This window comes from Lissotriton helveticus, chromosome 5_1 (genome assembly GCF_964261635.1).
Source record: "Lissotriton helveticus chromosome 5_1, aLisHel1.1, whole genome shotgun sequence".
NCBI lineage: Eukaryota > Metazoa > Chordata > Amphibia > Caudata > Salamandridae > Lissotriton > Lissotriton helveticus.
In genome coordinates this window covers 1004808585-1004830649 of record NC_136065.1, presented here as the reverse complement: position 1 = coordinate 1004830649, position 22065 = coordinate 1004808585, and the positions used below count along the sequence as shown (strand labels likewise).

The 22065-nt window shown below is 44.4% G+C and overlaps 1 protein-coding gene across 1 annotated transcript in view; it reads left to right on the top strand.

Annotated features, from left to right (window-relative positions):
* Positions 1–22065, top strand: part of DOCK1 (dedicator of cytokinesis 1) — a 1311419-nt gene that overhangs the window by 324690 nt on the left and 964664 nt on the right. The gene's annotated exons all lie outside the window — the stretch shown is intronic.

The following is a 22065-nucleotide window of genomic DNA, read 5'->3' as shown; positions in this document are numbered from 1 at the left end:
AATCGTAACTGTGTTGCAGTTAAGGGATCTCTTGAAATGTGTAGAAAACTCATTGGACTACATTCACATTCATTTTAAATTCCATGAGCAAAATAAATGTACAGGTTGAGAAAAATGTGCTGTTTGTGAATGTGCAATTGTTCAAATCACTTTTGTGCTCGAGCAAATTGTGGTGCATGTGTATAATTAAAGCTGCATGCAGGCAGGCCATCTATAAAATCTTCCTTACAAGGCATATCCTGAGTTGTGAGTGACACATGTGCAAAAACACAGTGCAGTGTAAAACTGGTGCATTGTTTATATTCAAAATAGATATCATGTATTTGTAATTTAGAGCACTCAATTTCTTTCTCATCTGAGAGTGAATTAGTTATAAATCTTTTTAGGTGTCGCACCACGCAATTTGTCATTGATTCACAATTTTCTGCAACATAAAACACTGTATATAACAAGCCAAGCAGAACCATTCATTAAGCGAACATTCAATAGATTGTCATACCCGAATTCTAAATGACAACTGCTGGTTGTCACTTTTTCTCTCTATACATGTTTTACATTGTAGAATTTTAAGAACTTTATCTATAAAAAAAGAAGCATTTATGGGCACTGTGCCTCAATTGGGCATTAAAAAGCAACTGATTACTAATGTGTATCAGTGGAAACCTGTGTGATTTTAAACAAATATGTATTTTTGTGCCAAGGTGGCATAGATTTAACTCTAGTAAATAGCCTAACGTTATATAATGCACACTTGGATTGACAATATCTCTTCTGTGCATTAACACAGTAGGTTTATTCTAAATATACAAGTAGCATTGGAAGGAAATGGAGGTCCTGGTAAAATACATTCCTGAGGTCTGTCGGAAGAGGGGTGGGGAACTAGTTGCAGAGGTAAAAACTATTACCAAGGTGAAGATCATGAGTGCCTTCCGCAGTGTTAACACCAGCGTTCTCCTCAGATGACAATCATGGCTTCATGTTTAGAGTATGTAACAAAGGGTAGGGGAGGACAAGGATCAACTGTGATCCAGTAGGACTTTGATTACCATTCAGAGAAAAGAGAATGGAAGGTCCGGCCGCAGTCGTAGCCCCAGATATCAAGACAACAAGAGAGAGGACTGGGCTGTTCCTAGGGGGAGAAAGAAAGAAGGAGAAGGTCACTAAGGTATCAGGGCTAGTGCTCAATGGAGGACCACCCCTGGGTATCCAATTTGTTGGATATAATGGCTTCACACGCCCTTGCGAGTGTCATGCTTCATCATAGGCAATGCTCCTCGTCGGGCAGGCGGTGCAATGCCCAACGGGCTCACCTCAAAGAGGTGCTCTTTATCGGAGATCTTTTATCCAACTGCCTATGGGTGAAGTGGGGGTGAGGGGCCAGGACAGAGTGGATAGTGCGGGTGAGGATAAAATGTGGTACAAGGTACCGGAAAACAATTTTATTCTGGTGGTCCTCTACCACAATTAAAATCAAGGGCAGCCGGTGTTCATGGGAACTTTGGTTTCCCAGATGGGACCGGGGCTAAAGTGCAAGTGGTGTGGTCAACATGTTTCTCGCTTCTAGTACATTGACTGAGATTCTTCAGGACCTAGTAAAAAACTACAATCTACAAAACATGACCTAATGATTAGTATCAGTGTTAAATACAGCACATAAGTTGTACTACCTGTTTGACCCTGCTCTTGCCTAAAGGTTAGAGTTATGGGGTGTCAACAGTACCCGGTGGGTCTGACATCAAGGGAGAAGCCATAGGGGTTGAGGTTTCTACTGCTTGTGTCAGGGCCAGTAATGCCTACCCATCTCACCGGGTCCGGATAGATGGGTAGGCATTACTGGCCCTGACACAAGCAGTAGAAACCTCAATACTGATACTAATCATTAGGTCATGTTTTGTAGATTGTAGTTTTTTACTAGGTCCTGAAGAATCGCAGTCAATGTACTAGAAGCGAGAAACATGTTGACCACACCACTTGCACTTTAGCCCCGGTCCAATCTGGGAAACCAAAGTTCCCATGAACACCGGCTGCCCTTGATTTTAATTGTGGTAGAGGACCACCAGAATAAAATTGTTTTCCGGTACCTTGTACCACATTTTATCCTCACCCGCACTATGTACTCTGTCCTGGCCCCTCACCCCCACTTCACCCATAGGCAGTTTGATAAAAGATCTCCGATAAAGAGCCCCTCTTTGAGGTGAGCCCGTTGGGCATTGCACCGCCTGCCCGACGAGGAGCATTGCCTATGATGAAGCATGACACTCGCAAGGGTGTGTGAGGCCATTATATCCAACAAATTGGATACCCAGGGGTGGTCCTCCATTGAGCACTACCCTTATACCTTAGTGACCTTCTCCTTCTTTCTTTCTACCCCTAGGAACAGCCCAGTCATCTCTCTAGTTGTCTTCATGTTTAGAGTGCCACAGAGGTGCAACAGCACCTTTTTAGCATCCTGTTCAATGAGCATCTCTTTGGTCCTCAACTGCGGGAAATGTTAGAGAAGATCAAGAAAGGCACAGAGATTCCCAAGTCAATTGGAGCACTACAGTCAACAACACCAAGGGTTTCCTTTAGTTGACATCAGGCAAGAGGTGGGAGTAAGACAACGCCTCCAGGTCAGGGGCAGTACTACCAGTGCCAGCAGTAGGCTTTTCATGAGTCCCAGACAGGAAGGGGTTATTCACATGGAGGCAGTAGAGGGGACTGTGGTAAGGATAGGGGAAGATGCAGCTTAGGAAAAGGAGTGCCCACTTCCAAGCAGTTACTCTCCATCCATCCCACCCCGATCATCCAAACCCTGTCTGGTTGGGAACAGATTTCCACCTTTGCTGTATGGAAATCCCCTCAGATCAGTATGTGTTAGCCGCTGTCCTTTAAGGCTACTGATTAGTAATTCATACCACTACACCCAGCATACCACAACTCCATCACAACCTCAGTCAAGACCACCTCATTCTCTTACAAGAAGAGGTTGCAGTGCTTCGCCAAAAATTGTGCAATACAACCAGTGCCCCTGCACCAAGACGGAGAGAGAGTCGACTCACTATTCTTTGTCATTCAAAAGAAAGATGGTTACTTCCACCCTATACTAGATCTGAGGCTGCTTCATTGTTAAATCCTATTGGAACATTGCCATAAGATGACTATGCAGGCTGTTATCGTACTCCTCCATCATGGGGAGTTAATGACTACGTTACAATCCAAGGACACATATTTTCAACATCCCTTTCCACCCTGTTCATCACAATTTCTGACTGTTTGTGGTAATGGACAGCATTACCAGTTCAGATTGTTACCCTTTGGGGTCACCCCAGCCATATATGTCTTTAAACAGTGTTTGGCAGTGATAACCACTTATCTAAGCAGAGCAGCCACTCATTTATTCACATAACTTGATCAATCAATCAATCAAACATTTGTAGAGCACAATAATCACCCATGAGGGTCTCAAGGTGCTGAGGGGAGGACGGGATGACTGTTTGATTAAGACAAGAAATAGGCAGCAATGTCTAGCACAGAGTCTGGTAGCTATAAACCTACTCCACAGCCTAGGCTTCAAAGTAAATGCCAAAAAGTCACATCTCCTACCTCAACAGATCCAACCCTTCCTAGGATCAATTCTAAATGTTGTCAAGGGACCCCAAACAGCAGAAGGTGATGGCATTCTGTCACTTCACTCCTCTATTTTTACACTATTGTAATGAACCAAAGTGAACTAAACTTGATTCTTCTCTCCTTTATCTCTTTAAGCGTTGCCCTACAAATAGTTTATTTCCCACAGCCTATTTCTCATTCTTGGCTGTCTTTCTCTTTCTGTCTTCAATTCTGCTTTGTGTGCATTGTCCTTAAGTGTGTCCACAGTCCGGCCCCTCCTATGCTCACTTGTTTTGAGATTTTACACTACAGTGCACTGACATAAGCATGGGACCTTGGAGAATGGGCCTAGACTGTGACATTTCCAGAACGGGATACCTTGAGCCATCATGCCAGATTGTGAGCTCATGAATGCACTGAGTAAGGGAATTGTGAGAGAAGCAATCGTTCTGACAGGAAAGCCAACAGCAGAGATAGAAGAGACTGTCTGAAATCTTAGCCAACTGAAGAAGCCAAGTGATCAAACTAAGATGAGTAAAGTCTGACCAGACTCTGAAGAAGCTGTTTCTAAATTACTGTTGTGAGTTTTCAGTGAACTCTGAAGTGACCTATGCCATTAACCTGTTAGCAACACCCATGTTGTGATTTTCTGGGCTCCGGAGCATAACGTCAAATGAAGAAAAGCCTTTCAGTTCATAGAAGGCTAAGATAAGGTTTTATAATCATACTTTGATATTGAACTCTTGAATTTTAGAGTCTAGAGCAAGAGCATTATTGACCAAACTCTGACCAAGGACAGCAAAGATATTCCATCCCACACAACGCATATATGTAAATGTTTGTTCCTGCTGACCAAATTCAGACAGCACAACGTTTGCAAATGGGCACATGTTGAGATTAACATGCCCATCGTCACGCTGTAGCACAATACACCTTTATGTATAGCCCTACAACTACACATTGATCAAAGCCTGGTTGCACATTTAGTCACAATTAATGCATCACTTATTATGTGAGTACATTGTCTGTGGGCAACCACTACAGTGGGGTGATGTGGTTTCCATTTTTCTGCAATAAAAAAATTTAAATTCTGTGGTACATGCACCACACTTTGAGTGGAATGCACCAATTTTTATAAAGATCTCTACCTGAAAGTAAATAAAACATAATGCCATAAAACAGAATCCCTGAACTGAGGAGCTTTTATATAAAACTAGTAAATGTATACATTGCCTTGTCAGCGCTAGGTGGCACGCGACCAAGATGGCCGCACACCAGTGAGGCTCTTGCCAGTCGGGCGCTCTTACAAACATCAGTCCCATCCTGAGTCACTTTTGTATTGAATAATTAGCGGAATCGATATCCCTGTATCCGGAGGATCCCTCACAGCTACTGCTCACCTGCCGGAGTTGCCACTGTGCGGAGATACCTCTGTCGAGATCGGTGCTGGTGTCCCGCTTCTGAGTGCCTGGAGCGGTTGCTCGGTGCCATTTACCACGGGAGCCAGTGGCTCGCTGCTGCTGCCTAGGCTGGGGGCCTGCCCACTGCGTCCTCCACGTCGACCTTATTTCTGCCTGCACGGTGCCGGACCCTCACTCACACTGCAAGGTGAGCGATCTGCCCATCCTCATTACTGGGAGCTCATTGTGGCAGAGAGGACTGACTCACGGTGACAGCCGCCTACATATGCGTGCCGAGGCTCCTTTCTCTGAGTGAACATACGGCGAATTTCCAGTGTGGCCTGCGTTCTTGGTAATGCGCTCCCTGAAAGACTCCCTTCTGCCCCGTGTGGGCTGCCCTGCTTTCGCGGCTGCCGGTGCGGTGTGTGTGGCTGAGCACCTCGGCTATCTTCTGGGCGCCATTTTCTGCTTGGACTTGTGGCAGTCCTTATTGACCACAGCGGGGGCAGCGCTCCTTGAAATAACGGTTGGGCGCCACGTGAATAGCATAAACCCACATACCGTCTGTGCTATCTTGCTTGAGGATGAAACTGACTGGGGCCCCTCCACTTACTAACGGACCAAATTAATATTGCTCCGCATGGCTGTTCTCCCGCCTGCCTGGTAGAGGTGGATATTCCTGCCTGAACTTATCTACGTACGCTCCGACCTGCCCCACTGACTTTGAGGACACGGCTGTGGCCGAGCAAGTTCTGTACTAACTGGGCAAATCCCTCTTCCCCGAGAGTTGTGGCCTTTTATGTGGGGGTGCTTGTACTGGCCCATATCTGTGTCTGCACGTGAACTGAGTAAGCTGAGTGGGTGACACTTTTCCCCTGACCTGCGATGGCGGCCCTTCTCACAACAGCGGAACCATTCCTCGCCTCGCCCCTGAACCATCTGAGCAGGCGCCACTGACCGTTCAAGCTACTTACCAGTCAACGCACCCTTGAACTGCACGGTCTGCTCCACGTGTACACTTGTGGTGTAGTTCCTATTATCCCAATAGGCTCTGCGCATTGGAATACTATCTTCAATAGTATAGACGTAGGACAGAGGTTAACTAGGTCTTCTACTGACGATATTAGACTTAAGTTTTGTGTGCCAGCTAGCTCAGAGTTCAGTAGAAACTTTCTCGAATAGGGGAGGAGGAGTTTAACCTCCCTGGATAGACAAGAAGGGATTTTGTTTCTGACAACCATAGAACATGACAACTTTGCTCTCCCTAATCAAGAGTATATATCCAGAGTCGTGTGAAAACAAAAGACAACTATTTTACTCAGTCAGTACGTGCATACTTAGTTCCACCAGATTGTAGAGAAAGAAGAGATGGGCGTGTTCAATAAAAGGTGTTATTTATTGATCAGTCTCTTTTTCTCATACAAGAGAAATGAATCGCTACAGTAGCAATACTTAAGGTTAAGTAAAGTGCATACAGTAAAAGCAGGATTATAAAGTAATACTGTAAAAGCATTGATATGGTTTCTTAGCCATATGATACTTTAAAATGGATAAAAGATATACATACATATATACATTGACTAATCGTACTCAACTGGTGCTTCTAACTACGCCTACCCCGGTGTACCTAACCTAAGCCTAATACGTGGGAGGGAGTAAGTAAGTAGCAGTTTTAAGTTAAGTTTGTTTTGCCAAGAATCTGACTCAAGAATTCTCTGTAAGGGGTTAGTCAGTTCAGTACCTGGGATTTAGAAGGCAGGAGGGCTGGTATCTCTGTCTCAGGACTCGATATCCCAGTCACCCGCGAAGGTGGGCTGGAAACGCTGGAAGCTGGATTTCTCGGCAGGAGAAAAGGCAGCGTCTCTCTCAGCGCGTCAAAGAGGGAGGGGCAGCGTCCGTGGGCTTCTCGCATCAGCTGGGCTCTCCGGCAGTAGTCACTGCTCCAAGCTCATCACCACCGTGTCTTTGCTTAGGGCAGCGTCAGTATATTTATACCTGAAAGGTGCCGGGTTTGACATAAGGATGGACATGAGACGTCAATAAAAGATGTCATTAAGAACTGGTCGTTCTTACATTCTTTACAGGAGTTCTCGAACGAAATCAAAACAATAGCAGCGGGGATTTCCCAGGTTTGCTGGAGGCTTGGTTTGTTTAGAGAACTCGGTGTGCTTTCTAGGGGGCTGGAGGAATAGTGCTTGCTTAATGTGACAGCATGCGCTATGACTAATTTATGAAACGGGTTTCTGTGCCGTTGTATGGATATTAGTGATTTATAACCGGACAAGGGTCAGAAATTGGAGTATCGATATAGGTCCCTAGATAAACATACTACACCCACTCCACGAATTCATGTCCATATTTACTAACTAAGCAATAGTAAACATAACTAATAGTGCATGTGTATACCGAACCACCCCAAAATACATTCTATGTATTTAAAAATAGGCATATTCGAAATACACAAAAATGAGTATAGGTACTGTATGCATTCAAGCAGTGTAATCATTCAAAAAGGAGATGCACAATTTATATCAGCATGAATGATTTGCGAAATTACACATGAAATGGCTCTTAATACAGAAAAAAGGTGCGAGACCATCTCATCACATATAAATACAATTACTTGTACATAAGCTAGAGGTTGAGGTAACGTATTGTCTCTAGAGTTCCTAAAAATAGAAGCTCTGTTCTCTAAGAATAGTTCTACTTTAAGCAGAAGATAAGTGCCAAAAGGTAAATATTTTGGGTTTGGGAAAAAGTTTTAGTTTTTTCAGTGAAGAAGGAAAAAAATTGTCAGTAGCTTTGTTTTTAAAGCCGAAGGCCAAATTCGGAGTTCAGGGAACGCTGTGTGCAATCTTGCTTAAAGTCATTCTCTCTGTTCTGGTGAAAACATCATTTCAGACAGACTCTCGAAAAAACAGTCTACCGCTTCTGGTGAAAGTTCGACCAAGTTGGAAAATGTCGCTACCATGCAGTCATGCGCATGTTCGCTTTCAGGGATGTTTAGACCAGTACTGCTTACAGAAGGTCGTACCTGGTTGATGCTGCTCTCATCCTGTACTTCACTACCCTTCAGTCGTAGTGGTGAAGTCTCCACGAATGCCGTCATCAGGATAGGTAGCCGCTGGGGACAGCACAATGCATGAGCCTTTACTGGACCCAACAAAGTATCTGCATCCAATGGTACTTCTGATTGTAGTGTAAGACAGGTGTCCAACACGCATTCTTCGCCGCATAGCATGCATCTTAATACAGGTAAGACACAATTCTGCCATATGGGTCTGAACGAAAGAAACCAGGTCATATTTAGATCTCTTAGCCGGGCTAATCCAAGGACTTTAGTTATGCGGTCCTGGTAGCGTATAGCTAGGATCGTTTCTTCCATTGTTGCTGGAGTCTTGTCTGTGACATGGCTTGCCATAACGAAGCAAGAGTAGCAAAAATAGGATGCCTGCTACGTGTCCCAACAGGAGAGGAAGTCCGCCAAAGATGGAATGGACGAAATTTGGAAAAATACCCAGGACTGCTTTGAATGGGGTTAACAGTCCCGAAAAAACGGTCTTAAATACGCTTGCGATACCATTTGTATCAGAAATATTTAAGATTTCGTTTAGCATTTCTGCGAAGTGTAGGGGGCAATTTGTTGATAACAATGCATGTATCTCTCCCGTTGTCCTTGCAACTTGGAGATCATACGTTTCTTTTGATGACGTCAAGTGAACTGGCGTCTGTAGGAGCACAGTCTTCATTCTGCTTAAAGTATCAATTCGAATAGAAGAGATATTCAAACTGGGCCAAATTTTTCCCTCCCTGTCTGGAGTGTCATTCGGAAACAATACTCGCTCACAGCAAATGACCATGGAAGTCACGCTTACTAGATAAGGTTTTCCTGGCAGTAAGCCACAACATCTGTGATCTACAATTAAAACGTAACTCCCGTTAGAAAGTCTTCTAAAGAATGGTTCTATTTTTGTTGCAGGTGTGCCGAGCTGGTTGCATGAAAGGTTATTTGAAGTCCCCTCGCAGGCCCCATGTAAACTTATGCCCTGACACAGAAGTATACCACTTAGTGATTTTTCACAGTTATTACCACTAAGAAATACACTTTGTCCCTTATTACTGTAACGTGTGTGTATAAGGTAAGTTCCATGTTGACTTAATGTATCCTTTACCCAACCTTTCATACTGGCCTGCCTGTATATATTTCTGGCAGTATCGAAATTGGAAAGTCGTTATCGGAATAGTTATGATTCCATGTATTATCCATTCAATGACAGGTCGTTCTGACATTGTCAATGGTAATCTCCCAAGTTTTTCAATGCTCAGAATTGTATACTCTGCACCCTTTTGTGCCAAGCTGATTTGTGTATCAGTAAGGTTAAAGATAGTGAATAGTGACGTGGTGTTGATTAAACGCCAAGGCACGTAGCCTGAACGCAGATTTTGTAACGTCCAGCCAAGCTGTACAATAGAACGCAATTGGGACTGACCGTGTTGTAACATCAGTAAGTCTTGTTCTATTATATCGATTGCAGATGATACAATACTGTCCAGTGAATATATTCTGGAAGACAGAGTCATTAACCCATTGTCCACAACAGAAAACGATTTTTCCGAATTAACACGGTCAATTTCCCGTATTTTCTCTGCTGTTTCAATTTGAGTTACTTTCCAAGCTTCGTTGTAAGCTGCATATATATAGAGGCCGCTATGAAACATTTTTGACGCTGTTTGCGTGGTCCCATAATGAAATCACGCAAGTCAGCACCTTCTTTAAGTAAAGTCAAGTGTTGCTTAATTTCTGCCAGTGTGGATGTTCGTAGCCATTCGAGGCAGAGTTTCCCTACACTGTATGTAGTTCTAATCCCTGGATGTTGTCTCTGGGAGTATCTAGGGTCTGGCCTGGTTATTGTGAACCCCTGTTTTTTATTCAGGAATCTATCTTGACAGTTATTTGTGTCTGTGGGCCAGATCAACCATTTTTTCCAATCTGGATGTGTTCTGTTTTGGTTTAAAATATGGGATACGTCTATCTCAACATCTGTAGTGCTATTACTGTCGGGTGTTGGTTTTGGAATAAACGGTTTATTTAAGTCCTTAATTTTGGCTAGGCCAAGACAGGTTGTCTGTTGAATTGTATCATTCAAAAATATAATTTGTTCTGGGATCATGCAGGCTCTAAATAATGATTCTATACCTTGCACTTGCCAATCTTTTGTACCCCAGATCGTTTTTGTTTCAATATTATTGTTCCAGAAATCAAAACCAAATGTTTAATTTTGTGTTTGTAAGCATGTTTTTCATTCCTGTCTTATTTAACAGTCTTAAATAAAAGTTTCTGCATCACTTGTGTTAAACCCTGAGAAGTATGAAAACTTATCATAAAATGTTTTTGAACTTCCTTTTGGTGGAGTTGCACAACGTTCCCATTGGTTATAATTAAAAACATTTCTACGTTGAGCTGATTTATGCAGATAATGGTTACCATAGTGGTTATAACAATACATCTGGTCATAATTAGATGAACCTTGTAAATAATCATGTCCTGTAAATTTAGCTGACATCACTAGATCCGACATCATATCATTAATACTGTCAAAGTCCCAATCATCAGCGAATGTGCTTGGTTTTACAAAGTCACTCAATGAAATCTTGAATTGATGAAGATACTTCAGGAGCTCGACCGGACCATAGATTCCGTAATCAGTTTTGTCCCATGCTACCCCACCTGGTATAGGATTTGCTGTGAAGTTCACTGAAGAAAGTTCCCTTTTCTCGATGTGTGAAGACTTGTGTGGTTTCAGGACCAAGTTGATATTCTGACTTGCTGTGTCCATTGTAACATATTTTCCCTCAATGAAATGTCCCAAGCATAGTACCATGATGAGCCAAAGTATGAGGATGAATACTCCTAGTGCCACCCAAAGCTCAATCCATGGAGAAATCAGATAGGTTTCTTTTAGTTGATGAAAGAGTTCCTTTGCTTTGTTTTTAAAGGTTTTTGTTGTTGGTTCTTCCTCATGTTCACTCGGATTTTCAGAAAAATCATCGAAGTTGATGAAGTAGCCTGATGCTGTTCTGTCAATTGTTTCAATTGCTTCTGGATTCTTTTTTGCTTTTTGAATTTTCTTTGTTTCATTAGCATAGTCTGTGGTTACATCATTGTAGACTGGTGTTTCTTGATGTAAGTTTTTGATTTGGGTTTCAAGATGTTTAAGTTCCATGGCTTTGTTGCATAGTACTTGTTGATTCACTGTAGGTTTATCAATTGTGATTAGTCTCTCAGTTTGAACCTCTGTATTTGTAGCAAACTTTGGTGTTCTACTACTTCTTGGGAGTCCACTTGACCTACTACTTATTATCGGCCACATGATTGTGGTTTAACCAGGTCGATGGATACAACTCGGTTCTCCTTTTTACCAGCAAAGGGGGGTAATACCACTGATCTTGTCCCGTTGACAGACAAGACAGGTACTGCTTTTCTGTAAGAAGGCCCAAATTCCTTCTTTACCGCGATCTTCTCTCTGACCAGATCCCCGATTTTTGGAATCCAGACAGGCCTTGCTGGGACAGGTGGTTTCTCTTCAGTGGCTGTTGGCAGTTGCTTCAACTTTATGTTGCTCAGGTCTTTTCTTTTTTTGTTTAAGTCCTGTAAAATAGCCAAACGGTCTTTGATATCAAAGCATTTTTCTTTAACCACTGAAGTTTGACTGTCGGGGTCCTGGATTAACATTCTAGTCCCAAACAATAGTTCGTACGGACTGAGACCTTTCAGAGAATTTCTTGGCAGATTATTAAGGCTACGTTGGACACTTATTAAATGTTTGACCCACCCAGCTCCCGAACCTAATACCTTTGCCGTTATAGATTGCTTTATGCCTTGTTTTTTTCTTTACACCATCCCGTTTCCCTCAGGAAGGAAGTGACAAGAATCCCGCAATGCAATGCCCATGCTGGCCATACACCCCCCGTAAGCTCGAGAGCTAAAAGCAGGGCAATGGTCAGAATGTAGCATGCCCCATGCGTATATGCCATTATAGACTCGCAAATCTTTTTATAACAGTTCAGACGTCAGCCGAGAGCTGGGGTCTACATTTTAAGTGATGATAGTCTCAAATAATATACATTGGGACGCATGTTTCTTGTTTAATCATGCGAATAGATCGCTTTATGCTTTCTATTATGTGTTCTGGCACTACCTCGGCCGGTTCGCCACTGCGATCTCTGTTGCAGTTTTCACAATTTTTTGCAAATTTGTGATTATCCACGCTCATCCCCGGCCACCAGTATTCTGATTTTAATTCTGTAAAAGATTTTTTGATTGTCTGATGCCTTAAACCTAATCCCATATGTGCTTCTTGTATTAAGAAGCCTCTCCTGTTCCTGTTTGGAATTACCCTATCCCCCACTCCAGGGATTTGAGCAAAAGGAACGGAGTTCGCATCGATTATGTATGTATAATTGAGTGGATAGTTGATGGGTAGCGCTGAGCAGTCGCCTTTTGATGACGTTTTTACCGCCAGCATTGTTTCCCCGTCAATGTATTTTCCTGAACGCTTTTTTGTAGCTACGGGAGCCGATTTAGTTGCTTCCGCTGTGGCTGTCTCAGCCAATAAATTCCCTGCAGCGTGAACGCCATCACGCTGATGACTCAATGAATGTATCACGTGAGTCTTTGGTAGTTCTTTCTGTAAAAGAACTACTTGTTCCCAAAGCGATTTTTGCTTTATTGTGGCATCTGTGTCATCTTTGTAACCGTTTTGAACCCATTTCTGCAAGTCTTCGTTGTATGATTTGACGCAGTAATACGAATCGCACACTATTAGTGTCGGGAATTCGCGATCGGCAATATCTAGCGCCATTTTTAACGCTATTATTTCAGTCTGTTGTTCTGAATTATTTTCCACTGAGTGTGTTTTTGTAAACGAAGGTCTCAATTTACCTTCTCGCCACACGTCTTTTACAATCTCGCATGTGGCGTTGTAGGCTTGTTTTCCCCAAACTGAGGGTTCTGCATAACTGTTTGTGTATATTACGCAGGCGTAAAGTTGTATGGGCAGAATTTCGCTAGGCAGAGGGTATTCTCTTTCATATTCTAGATTTTTTAATGTTTTCATTTCCGGGTCAAAATAGTATTTCACTCTGTCTGCAGCAAGACAATTTTCCCATTGTATCCATTTTGGATTTAATGCCATAGTAGGTAAATTACATGGGCTTGTTAATGCCTCAAAGGCCAATTCTGCTGCGCTGTCGTAGTGTAGTTCCTATTATCCCAAAATAGACCCTTTATTTTCCTAGTCTTATCTCCCTCTATACGTAATGTTATTTCGTATATTTTATGAGGTTTGCTAACTCTGGTATCTGCAGTTTCCACTTGAATGTATTCATTCGTGTCCACTGTCTCCAGATGATTCATCAGGATCTTGCGAGCTATGCTCACTTCTGCTGCGCTGTCTAGCATTGTCTGAGCCCACTCTCCGTTTTTCAGCTGTGTCCTCAGTATCCTCGGCATGTTTGATTACTTTAATACTGGCTACCTTCTTCTTTGGAAATTGTAAATTTTTATTTTGATGAGCAGGTTCCTTGTCTTTGGACTTGACGTGCTCTTCCCTGTGTTCTGACCGTCCTCTTCTTTCCGATTTCTGCGAGGAAGTCTGAAAAGATCGAGATGGACGTGTATCAATATCTTGATATCTATCAGGTTTCTTCAAATTATCCCTATTTCTAAGGTTGTATTTTTTCTCAGAGGGCTCCCTCTGGGGAGACTTGTGTCCTTGGTCCGGAGATCTTTCTCTCCGCTGAGGAGACCTTCCTCTGGACTGGAATCTTTTTTCTTTGGGAGTGGATTGTTTATTTCGATCCCAGCTCTTTTTTGGAGTGTTTAGATTATTTTTAATAAATACCTTTTCAGGATTTTCAGTTAGTTGGGGTTTCACTGGTTTTCCACCCAAACTATCTCTTCCTAGTTCTTCATAGGATTTTTCTATGATTCTGGCAAGTTCAAATGGTTGTTCTGCTATATCTGTTTCTTTCAGTCTTTGGCGGATCGCCACAGTTGCTGCTTCCCCCTTTATGTTGGCTAGTAATATTGCCGAGACCTGCTTGAAATCTTTCAGTAATTTCATACCCAGAGTTAAAGCAGGTTCTGGACCGTATTCATTTTGAATCTCTTTTAGCACTTCTGGTATTACCGCCATGGATGGAACACCATGTGTTTTTGTGTAAATGGAAGCAAAGACTGTACCCCAAGTGTCACAGTCCTCCACATGTGGTGCGATCCCCATTGGAAGACAGATAGTCAGAATTCTGTGTTTCTCAGTAGGGGTAGTATCCGGGAATACTGCCTCTATTTGAGTGATTTTTTGTGCTAACCAGAATGGAATTTGTTCCCTTTTAATGGGTACTTTACCTAGACAGGACTGTATGTTCTGTGGTGTGATCTTATTTGTGTTCCCCTGATGAGGGGTCAGCTGTGGGATTTTAATAGTTGGTTGGACTGTTGAAGTCCATATTATGTACTGGACTAATTGTCTATGTATTTTAATCAGTTGTTTTAGCTGTACTAAAAGTTCTGTTACTGACATTTTTTCAATGTCTGGATGTGGTGTGTAGCTGGCTAGAACCGGACACGTTGCTCCTGGTCTACCTAGTGGACCGAGCCTGGTGATGTGATCATTATGTTTTAGGGCGCCTTTAAACCAGAGCAGGTGCTCTTGGTATTTTAATGGGATTTCCACCTCCTCGAAAGGAGTGCACTCATCCGGTGGTTCCTCTATTTTGTAATAGTGGAACTCCTTTGTTACAGCGTTTGCTGCTGGAAAGTTTATCCATGAATAGAATACCTCTGTCTGACGATATTCATGTGCCTCAATTACAAATATGACTGTACCACCTCTCGATGTCAGTCCATTTTCTATAAGTTTTAAAGTTATAGTTTTTCTTATGCTGACCGGGATGAGTATTGCATCCGGGTCTTGCTGTAGGAGACTTGTGTCATCCGCTAGGAGTTGAGCTGCTATTCTAGCTGTCTCCCTATCTTCTTCATTGTCTGACATTTTACTGACAAGAAGATTTGTGTTGCAGATCAGGTTTTCACGGAAACAAAGATTAGGTGCACAATATTTTGGAACACTGTATCCTTCAACGTTGAATAAACCAAAAAACCATACATAGGAGTCTCCTCCTACCATGTTTGGCGGATTTTTAACCTTTTACCCACTCCAGACGTCTTTGGAGTATTTATGGGAGAAAGGGTCTGTGTGAAAAGCACGACTGAGTTACTCTAATGTCTTGCGTTAGTTTTATCGCCTTACCAAACCGTTGGGCGCCATGTAGTTTGTAGTTCCTATTATCCCAATAGGCTCTGCGCATTGGAATAATATCTTCAATAGTATAGACGTAGGACAGAGGTTAACTAGGTCTTCTACTGACGATATTAGACTTAAGTTTTATGTGCCAGCTAGCTCAGAGTTCACTAGAAACTTTCTCGAATAGGCGAGGAGGAGTTTAACCTCCCTGGATAGACAAGAAGGGATTTAGTTTCTGACAACCATAGAACATGACAACTTTGCTCTCCCTAATCAAGAGTATATCTCCAGAGTCGTGTGAAAACAAAAGACAACTATTTTACTCAGTCAGTACGTGCATACTTAGTTCCACCAGATTGTAGAGAAAGAAGAGATGGGCGTGTTCAATAAAAGGTGTTATTTATTGATCAGTCTCTTTTTCTCATACAAGAGAAATGAATTGCTACAGTAGCAATACTTAAGGTTAAGTAAAGTGCATACAGTAAAATCAGGATTATAAAATAATACTGTAAAAGCATTGATATGGTTTCTTAGCCATATGATACTTTAAAATGGATAAAAGATATACATACATATATACATTGACTAATCGTACTCAACTGGTGCTTCTAACTACGCCTACCCCGGTGTACCTGACCTAAGCCTAATACGTGGGAGGGAGTAAGTAAGTAGCAGTTTTAAGTTAAGTTTGTTTTTCCAAGAATCTGACTCAAGAATTCTCTGTAAGGGGTTAGTCAGTTCAGTACCTGGGATTTAGAAGGCAGGAGGGCTGGTATCTCTGTCTCAGGACTCGATATCCCAGTCACCCGCGAAGGTGGGCTGGAAACGCTGGAAGCTGGATTTCTCGGCAGGAGAAAAGGCAGCGTCTCTCTCAGCGCGTCAAAGAGGGAGGGGCAGCGTCCGTGGGCTTCTCGCATCGTCTGGGCTCTCCGGCAAGTAGTCACTGCTCCAAGCTCATCACCACCGTGTCTTTGCTTAGGGCAGCGTCGGTATATTTATACCTGAAAGGTGCCGGGTTTGACGTAAGGATGGACATAAGACGTCAATAAAAGATGTCATTAAGAACTGGTCGTTCTTACATTCTTTACAGGAGTTCTCGAACGAAATCAAAACAATAGCAGCGGGGATTTCTCAGGTTTGCTGGAGGCTTGGTTTGTTTAGAGAACTCGGTGTGCTTTCTAGGGGGCTGGAGGAATAGTGCTTGCTTAATGTGGCAGCATGCACTATGACTAATTTATGAAACGGGTTTCTGTGCCGTTGTATGGATATTAGTGATTTATAACCGGACAAGGGTCAGAAATTGGAGTATCGATACAGGTCCCTAGATAAACATACTACACACTCATAGGGCAATCTGGTCACCACACACCTTTGGCATAGCTACAAGCCTACCATACAAATTCAGACATGGGCAAGACAGATGTGAGACAAACGAATATACCCGTCGAAGCCTGCAAAACATCTCGGTCACAGCCTTGTGACCAGCCTGCGTCTGAAAATGGCGAGGGGCAGGAGGAAGACCTGAAAGCACTCCTACTTACGATGCAAAGCAGCCTCACAGCAATAGACGCTAAAGTAGATGCGATGAATTCCCGCATGGACGCTGTAGTGCACAAACTGGAACAACATGGACACCGGTTGGATTAAGCCAAAAACAGAATCTCCGAACTAGAGGGTGGAGCCACAAGTAGCAGACAGCACTTCTCACAAATGGACAGACTCCTCAAAACTATTGCAGAGAAAAACGAAGAGCTGGAGGCCTGCTCGAGGAGAAACAACGTCCGCATCCTAGGCCTGGCCGTGTCGACAATTACTGGCCACATAGAAGACTTCATAGAAACTCTCATCATTAAACTGTCCAGGGCTGAGGCATTCTCCGCTCACCTCACCGTGGAGAGAGCTCATACGTCCCTAACTGCGCGCCCAGCGCCGGGGCTGCCTCCACGCCCTGTCATAGTCGGATTTCTAAACTACCGAGACTGTGACACAGTGCTCCGCCTGGCGCAAGAGCGGAAGAAAGTGGAGTACGAAAACACAACCCTGTCTTTCTATCCAGATTTTTCACAAAATGTACAAGACGCCAGGAGGAAATTTACCCAGGTCAAGAAAAAAAAAAAACAAGCTCAAAGCATTCAATTCGCTATGTTATATCCCGCACGCCTCCGCATCTCGCACCTGGGGAAACAGCAGGAGTTCCAAAACCCACAACAAGTCGAGGACTACCTTAAAAACCACCCGGGGTCGTTGTCAGCCAGGTCATCAACTGAGGTGCGGTCCAGATCACAGTTCCATTGTTGACGCAAGACTAAGCCTAACCATCCAGATGTCCCAGAACCCTACATGGTCTGTATGGCTCGTCAAGGAACTTTATTCATGCTTCCGCTACGATTGACTTCTTTGTTGTGACTTATGAACATGGTTCGCCTGGTACTTTGCCCTCCTCCCGTCACTGTTTCCTGCCTTACTGACGTGAGGCGACAGACGGGTGGAACACCCGGAGGGCAATGGCAGGTCGTGGGCCCCTAGCCTCACCCACAAGGGAGTACCCCCTGTACCTTACTTTTGCTTGGTTTATTCTTCATTCCTTTGTAGTAATTGGGAGGGACTATATGCCTGACAAGTTAGGGAAGTCGGTGTGGGAGGGGAAGGTATTGTATGCCCTCGTTTTATGTATAATTCAAATTGTGAACAAGCCAGTCACTTAGACTTTTGGACTATTTACATCCGTCCAGCACATTTTGCTGCTCTTTATATTCGCTGCCACTCAATTGCAACCTAAAATAAACTATATGACATGGAATATTCAAGGGTTAAGTAATCCTCGCAAAAAGAGACAGATCTTGGGGTACCTGGAAAGGCATAATGTTGGCATCGCCTTGCTTCAGGAGACCCACCTGGACCCGTCTGTAGCCCCCACCTTCGCCACTAAGTGGGCCTCACACCTCTGTTTCTCCTCTTATTCTACCATTTTCTAGGGAAGTCGCCATCCTTATCAAACTCAACGTACCCTTTATCTTCAGTGGGACAATCACAGACACACAGGGCCGTTAGTGCCTTATGTGGGGACGATTGGCTTCTCACGATGTAACTATTGCCAACTGTTATGGGCCCAATGTTGACGACCCTACTTTTCTCGCTACTTAATGGGGGTGAATCTGGGGGGGGCGACTTCAACACAGTTCTATATCCCGAAATGGACAGATCCCATCCTACTGCCATACACTATTCTCACATGCAGAAAAAGCTATCTGACATTATCTTAGACAACTACCTCCTGGACACTTGGAGACACACACACCCTACGACCAGGGAGGGCACACATCTCTCGGCTGTACACTCCACTTGGTCCCGCTTAGTCTACTGGTTCGTATCAGTTGGCATAGCCCATTGGATAGACAAGACTACCCACATAGCGAGGACCTTTTCCGATCCCTCCCGAGTCCTGCTAGTACTCCAACCCCCTACAGTACACTCCCCCGACATCAATTGGCGGCTCAATCCATTACACCTTTTACATGCGTTTTTTAAAACTGAGATCGAACAAGAAATTCAGGACTATTTCGAATGTAATGTTGACTCTGTACCTAGCCTGACCACTGTTTGGGAGTCCTTCAAAATAACACTCAGAGGCTCCTGTATAGCCAAAGGAGGGGGGTACTGAAAGACATCTGCCGCACCTTGAACCGGTCAGAACAAGATATTAAACAACTGGAGCAGAGTCTGGGTGCTGGAGGGGGGGGCGAAGCTGCCAAAGCTTATCTGCGCGATAAACTGACGGAGTACGCAGATGCAGCTGACCGTGAATGTAAATTCCATGGCAAATATCATACTGCTCGTCAATATGGGGAGGGTGATCGCCCGCGTAAGGTTCTGGCGGGCTTGGTGAGACAGCCGCAGTTTTCCAACCATGTGGCTGAAATATGTGACTCAGGGGGAGAGATTCATAGGAATCTCCCCGAGCAACTCCAAACATTTACGCAATATTATAAGTCTCTGTATACAACTCCTAGAGTTGACCTCCTTGCTTATTTTCTGGACACGGCCTTAGCCTGGCTGGGTGACACTTAGCGGGAGTTCTTTAGCGCCGACCTGGAGCTAGATGAAATTACCACCGCGATCATGTAGATGAGATCAGGGCGCGCACCTGGTTCAGACGGGATACCAATTTAATTTTAGAAAACCTACCTGACACAGCTAGCCCCATACTTAAGGCGGCCTTCTACGAGGCTAGAGAGGAAGGACGTCTCCCGCCCACTATGAGAGAGGTCCTGATCACCTCCCTATTAAAACCTAACAAACCCCCAAATCAATGCGAATCCTACCGCCCCCTATCTCTAATTAATTGTGACACAAAAATATAGGCTAAAGTCCTCTCCACCAGGTTAAATTTACTTATGGAGCGACTGGTACTCCCAGACCAGTCATGATTTATTCCTAACTGGGCGACATCCCACAACCTCCGTACCCTTCTTACAGTACTACATGACATCGACCCTGACAGAAACGCTGTCGTTGTATTCATCGATGCTACTAAGGCATTCGACTCTGTCGAATGGGATTACCTTATTTGCACCTTGCGTTATGTGGGAATGCCGCCGGCCTTTCTAGGGTGGATAGAATTACTTTATCAACAACCCACGGCTACCGTCCTCCTGAACGGTGCAAGGTCGACCAGCTTCACTATTACCAGAGTCACGTGCCAGGGTGCCTCCTCTCCTCCATACTGTTCGTGCTTGCTTAGGACCCCTGGCCGCGGAGATTAGACAACTTCATAAAGAACGTGCCCTGATCTACCCCTCTAGACAGCTTATCATCTCTCTATATGCAGACAACTTCACTCTCTACATAGCTGACCCCCAAGATAATCTTAATCCAGTATTGCTTGAGTTTGGTAAATTTGGAGCAATTTCGGGCATAAACGTCAACTGATCCAAATCAGCAGTTTTCCCGCTCACTGATGCGACGCCTCAATTGCCTATGGACTTTCCTTTGACATGGCAGGCGGAGGAGATCAAACATTTAGGCATCAAAGTCACTAGACACAGAGAGGAGCTTATATGTGCTAATTATGGGACTACCCTGGACAAAGTCACTCACTCCGTCACGAAATGGCTGTTCCGGCCCCTCTCCATGGCAGGTAGGATATCCCTGGTTAAAATGATCCTATTTCCTAAACTACTCTATTTGTTTACTAATATACCTTGCAACCCCGTACAGACTTCTTTACCGCATTCAGGACGCAAATAATTCGCCTGGTATGGGGAGACAAACAAGTGTGGCTGGGTCTGAGTACTCTGTCTCTCCCTTTCTCTCACGGTGGTTTTGAACTCCCTGACTTTGAATTATACTACCACAGTGTGCATGCTCACTTCGCTGTATATTGGCTGCACCCTCCACCCTCCACCCTTCATGCCTCATCTGGCGGTCGAGGAGGTTTACATGCCCCCCACCCCTCTTTCTGGGTTCTTGTACGCAGGGGTAGAGAAAAGGATCAGGATCTGTGAGCGTTTGGGGAGTGCGGGCTGGAAACACAGACGCGGAGGCTGGATTTAGTGTGCAATTTTTAGTGTTTTTATTGAGAAGAATAGGTAGGATTAAAGGTAACACAAAACACCAGGTCTTCTCTTCCTTTAGATGGTTCTTTTCTACTTTGTGGGGGTCTCCTATGGTTGTTGCTGATTGTTCAGCTTTTCTCCTGGCTTGAATCTTGGCACGATGGTGGGCTTCATGGAGGCTCGTACATGGGAGAAGAAACAAGAAGGAGCCGTCAGCTATTGTCTCTATGTGCCTTAATTGGTAGCGATCTCCATCACCACACCCGGTCGGTGTTATAGGGATGTGCACACATGGGGAAATAGGGAATGTGCAATGTCAAGAAAAGGGAGTCATACGTAGGGATTCGCAAATTTTACCGAGATGGTAGAGGGAAGAAGAGGGGGCGTCTATGGTGCTTATCCGGGCATGTGAGGATTCAGGAGCAGTGCGTCCGTAGTGCTGTACAACCCGAACCTGCCTATCCCACCCATAACAAGCATTCACCACCCGCCTCCCTGGTTCCCGATCTCTCTAATCCCCCTATTTGAGGACTCACCGGCTCCGCCGCAACTCTCCAGACTTGTGGCCCACTCCCAAGCGTCCTCCGGTGGGCACCACCAGTCCTCGCTCCACTCCTCGTCTTCTTCGGCGCCGACAGCTTCCTCCGCTTGCCTCAGGGTCTTCTCGTCTTCTTAGCCGTTCGGGCTCTCCTGATCGTCCTCCTTGTTCCATCCAGATGTGCGCACTTCCTTCTGATCCTCGTTTCTTTTTACTGGTCCCGTGGTTTTGGTTCCGGGGTCAGTCCCATCCCCTTCCGCCGGCTCTAAGTTCAGAATTGGCTCCTCTTCCTGCAAGGACACAGGACAAGGGGCATGTTTACCCTCAACGGCGTCGGAAGGTAGTCCTCGGGGATTTGCAGGGATAGTGGAGTGTTTGTGGCGGGGCGCTCGTGGGAAAGAGATACGATCTTACCCTGCATAGTAATTGCCACTACAGTTGCAAACACTATCCAGTACTACAGTTGCAAACACTATCAAGTACTGGAGAAAGGTAGCTGACAGATAAGGCGTGACAATGCTGTACTCCCTCAGACTGCCTCTGCTCCATCATCCCACCCTCCAAGTAACTAACGAACGACAATGCAAGTCAATGTTAGAAAATGTGCACTTCTCCACCTGGGGCGACTTATACCAGGGACGTACCTTCCGCTCCAGGGAGCAGTTCTTTGGGAC